The sequence below is a fragment of the Anopheles moucheti genome (genome assembly GCF_943734755.1).
Source record: "Anopheles moucheti chromosome X unlocalized genomic scaffold, idAnoMoucSN_F20_07 X_unloc_4, whole genome shotgun sequence".
Classification (NCBI taxonomy): Eukaryota; Metazoa; Arthropoda; class Insecta; order Diptera; family Culicidae; genus Anopheles; species Anopheles moucheti.
Window position 1 is genome coordinate 1,042,501 of NW_026453548.1, and position 5,000 is coordinate 1,047,500.

Sequence of the window (5,000 nt, forward strand, 5' to 3'; positions counted from 1 at the left end):
ATTTTAGACTCCCCTGAGTATGAAAAGTGAAACGAAAATCATTTTTGAGAAGAAAAAATTTTTGTATGGGAGGGCCCCTGCTAGAACATTTTTCCCAAGTGCGTCGATTTTGGGTCGCCGACACAAGCTCGGGTCAAAAAAATTTTTTTTTCACGGTGACTCAAAACATCAATTTTAGACTCCCCTGAGTATGAAAAGTGAAACGAAAATCATTTTTGAGAAGAAAAAATTTTTGTATGGGAGGGCCCCTGCTAGAACATTTTTCCCAAGTGCGTCGATTTTGGGTCGCCGACACAAGCTCGGGTCAAAAAAATTTTTTTTTCACGGTGACTCAAAACATCAATTTTAGACTCCCCTGAGTATGAAAAGTGAAACGAAAATCATTTTTGAGAAGAAAAAATTTTTGTATGGGAGGGCCCCTGCTAGAACATATTTCCCAAGTGCGTCGATTTTGGGTCGCCGACACAAGCTCGGGTCAAAAAAATTTTTTTTTCACGGTGACTCAAAACATCAATTTTAGACTCCCCTGAGTATGAAAAGTGAAACGAAAATCATTTTTGAGAAGAAAAAATTTTTGTATGGGAGGGCCCCTGCTAGAACATTTTTCCCAAGTGCGTCGATTTTGGGTCGCCGACACAAGCTCGGGTCAAAAAAATTGCAACAGGCAATGTGTGTTTATTATCCGGTGTTGTTGGAAGTCAATACGATTTGACTTTCAAAAATTTTTCTAAGTCCCGATTTTTTTTCTCGTCGAGTAACTACAATGCACTATTTCTATCGCAGCGGACTTGTTGTTCATGGCCTTAATGATCGCGAACGAACACGTATTCGCAAAACAAATTTTGTATGAAAAAGTCACCACTCGGGTACCTCCATACAAAAGTACCAAGTTCGGGTCGAGTGGTCGATGGACGTCGAAGGTGAAAATTTTTCATCATCGAAAATTTTTTCCAAAGTTGAAGCAAATGGGCCCTAGAGTATGAAAAGTGAAACCACGGATCGATTTGAGAAATAAAAATTTTTGTATGAAAAAGTCACCACTCGGGTACCTCCATACAAAAGTACCAAGTTCGGGTCGAGTGGTCGATGGACGTCGAAGGTGAAAATTTTTCATCATCGAAAATTTTTTCCAAAGTTGAAGCAAATGGGCCCTAGAGTATGAAAAGTGAAACCACGGATCGATTTGAGAAATAAAAATTTTTGTATAAGAAAGTCACCACTTGGGTACCTCCATACAAAAGTACCAAGTTCGGGTCGAGTGGTCGATGGACGTCGAAGGTGAAAATTTTTCATCATCGAAAATTTTTTCCAAAGTTGAAGCAAATGGGCCCTAGAGTATGAAAAGTGAAACCACGGATCGATTTGAGAAATAAAAATTTTTTGTATGGGAGGGCCCCTGCTAGAACATTTTTCCCAAGTGCGTCGATTTTGGGTCGCCGACACAAGCTCGGGTCAAAAAAATTTTTTTTTCTCGGTGACTCAAAACATCAATTTTAGACTCCCCTGAGTATGAAAAGTGAAACGAAAATCATTTTTGAGAAGAAAAAAATTTTGTATGGGAGGGCCTTTGCTAGAACATTTTTCCCAAGTGAGTCGATTTTTGGGTCGCGACCCAAGCTCGGGTCAAAAAAAAAATTTTTTTCACGGTGACTCAAAACTTCAATATTAGACTCCCCTGAGTATGAAAAGTGAAACGAAAATCATTTTTGAGAAGAAAAAATTTTTGTATGGGAGGGCCCCTGCTAGAACATTTTTCCCAAGTGCGTCGATTTTGGGTCGCCGACACAAGCTCGGGTCAAAAAAATTTTTTTTTCTCGGTGACTCAAAACATCAATTTTAGACTCCCCTGAGTATGAAAAGTGAAACGAAAATCATTTTTGAGAAGAAAAAAATTTTGTATGGGAGGGCCTTTGCTAGAACATTTTTCCCAAGTGAGTCGATTTTTGGGTCGCGACCCAAGCTCGGGTCAAAAAAAAAATTTTTTTCACGGTGACTCAAAACTTCAATATTAGACTCCCCTGAGTATGAAAAGTGAAACGAAAATCATTTTTGAGAAGAAAAAATTTTTGTATGGGAGGGCCCCTGCTAGAACATTTTTCCCAAGTGCGTCGATTTTGGGTCGCCGACACAAGCTCGGGTCAAAAAAATTTTTTTTTCACGGTGACTCAAAAGATCAATTTTAGACTCCCCTGAGTATGAAAAGTGAAACGAAAATCATTTTTGAGAAGAAAAAATTTTTGTATGGGAGGGCCCCTGCTAGAACATATTTCCCAAGTGCGTCGATTTTGGGTCGCCGACACAAGCTCGGGTCAAAAAAATTTTTTTTTCTCGGTGACTCAAAACATCAATTTTAGACTCCCCTGAGTATGAAAAGTGAAACGAAAATCATTTTTGAGAAGAAAAAATTTTTGTATGGGAGGGCCCCTGCTAGAACATTTTTCCCAAGTGCGTCGATTTTGGGTCGCCGACACAAGCTCGGGTCAAAAAAATTTTTTTTTCTCGGTGACTCAAAACATCAATTTTAGACTCCCCTGAGTATGAAAAGTGAAACGAAAATCATTTTTGAGAAGAAAAAATTTTTGTATGGGAGGGCCCCTGCTAGAACATTTTTCCCAAGTGCGTCGATTTTGGGTCGCCGACACAAGCTCGGGTCAAAAAAATTTTTTTTTCTCGGTGACTCAAAACATCAATTTTAGACTCCCCTGAGTATGAAAAGTGAAACGAAAATCATTTTTGAGAAGAAAAAATTTTTGTATGGGAGGGCCCCTGCTAGAACATTTTTCCCAAGTGCGTCGATTTTGGGTCGCCGACACAAGCTCGGGTCAAAAAAATTTTTTTTTCACGGTGACTCAAAACATCAATTTTAGACTCCCCTGAGTATGAAAAGTGAAACGAAAATCATTTTTGAGAAGAAAAAATTTTTGTATGGGAGGGCCCCTGCTAGAACATTTTTCCCAAGTGCGTCGATTTTGGGTCGCCGACACAAGCTCGGGTCAAAAAAATTTTTTTTTCACGGTGACTCAAAACATCAATTTTAGACTCCCCTGAGTATGAAAAGTGAAACGAAAATCATTGTTGAGAAGAAAAAATTTTTGTATGGGAGGGCCCCTGCTAGAACATATTTCCCAAGTAAATTCGATTTTACCCGGTGAGTCAAAAAATTTTGATAAAAATATTTTTCCAAAATCGTGTTCATTGCCTATTATAAGGGACCAGGTCAGCTCACACGCATTTTTGGAGACCATATGGAAAGTGCGTCTGGGATTGCGGAAATTAAGTTTAGAGTGTTAAATGATGGTTTCGCAATCCCGAAAGGCTCAAAATCCACCCTAAGGTTCCCCGGGTGAAATGTGGTTTCCAAGGTGTGAGCACTATCGGTGATAGAGTTGGAATGTGATTTCCAGAGCGCAGGGCGACTGGGCTAGAGCGAAAATCATAGACAAAGGTAAGTATTGGACTGAACGACTCGAAGCAAACGAAAATCATAGACAAGGGTAATGGACTGAACGACTCGAAGCAAACGAAAATCACATACAAGAGTAATGGACTGAACAAATCGAAGCAAACGAAAATCACATACAAGAGTAATGGACTGAACGAATCGAAGCAAACGAAAACCACAGACAAGAGTAATAGAGTGAACGAATCGAAGCAAACGAAAACCACAGACAAGAGTAATAGAGTGAACGAATCGAAGCAAACGAAAACCAAAGACAAGAGTAATGGAGTGAACGTATCGAAGCAAACGAAAACCACAGACAAGAGTAATGGAGTGAACGAATCGAAGCAAACGAAAGTCATGGACAAGAGTACTGAAAATCGGACCAAACCTCTAGAAGCACACGAAAATCATGGACAAGAGTACTCAAAAACACGGACCAAACCTATCGAAGCACACGAAAACCATGAACACAGGGATAACTGAGAACGAACCTACCTATCAGAGCATGTGAAAGCATGGACAAGAGTACTGAAAATCGGACCAAACCTCTAGAAGCACACGAAAATCATGGACAAGAGTACTCAAAAACACGGACCAAACCTATGGAAGCACACGAAAACCATGAACACAGGGATAACTGAGAACGAACCTACCTATCAGAGCATGTGAAAGCATGGACAAGAGTACTGAAAATCGGACCAAACCTCTAGAAGCAAACGAAAATCATGGACAAGAGTACTCAAAAACACGGACCAAACCTATCGAAGCACACGAAAACCATGAACACAGGGATAACTGAGAACGAACCTACCTATCAGAGCATGTGAAAGCATGGACAAGAGTACTGAAAATCGGACCAAACCTCAAGAAGCACACGAAAATCATGGACAAGAGTACTCAAAAACACGGACCAAACCTATCGAAGCTCACGAAAACCATGAACACAGGGATAACTGAAAACGAACCGAACCTCTCGTAGCAAACGAAAAACATGGACAAAATTATTCGAAACGAACCGAAGCTCGATGCGAAAAACATGGAAAAGCAAGCCCGTAAGTCGCACTATCAAGCCCGTTAGTCGCACTATCAAGCCCATAGGTCGCACTATCAAGCCCGTTGGTCGCACTATCAAAGCCCGTTAGTCGCACTATCAGGCCCATAAGTCGCACTATCAGGCCCGTAAGTCGCACCAAAAAGCCCGTAAATTGCCCTATCAAGCCCGTTAGTCGCACTATCAGGCCCATAAGTCGCACCAACAAGCCCGTAAATTACCCTATCAAGCCCATAAGTCGCACCAAAAAGCCCGTAAATTGCCCTATCAAGCCCATAAGTCGCACCAAAAAGCCCGTAATTCGCACCAAAAAGCCCGTAAATTGCCCTATCAAGCCCGTTAGTCGCACTATCAGGCCCGTAAGTCGCACCATCAAGCCCGTAAATTGCCCGATAAAGCCCGTAAATTGCCCGATCAAGAGCCAGCGCTGCATTGTCGGTTAATCCCGTCGATCGCGCCGGCTATTTCTCAGAAGGTTGTACGGACACCATACCCGGTGGCAAGTAC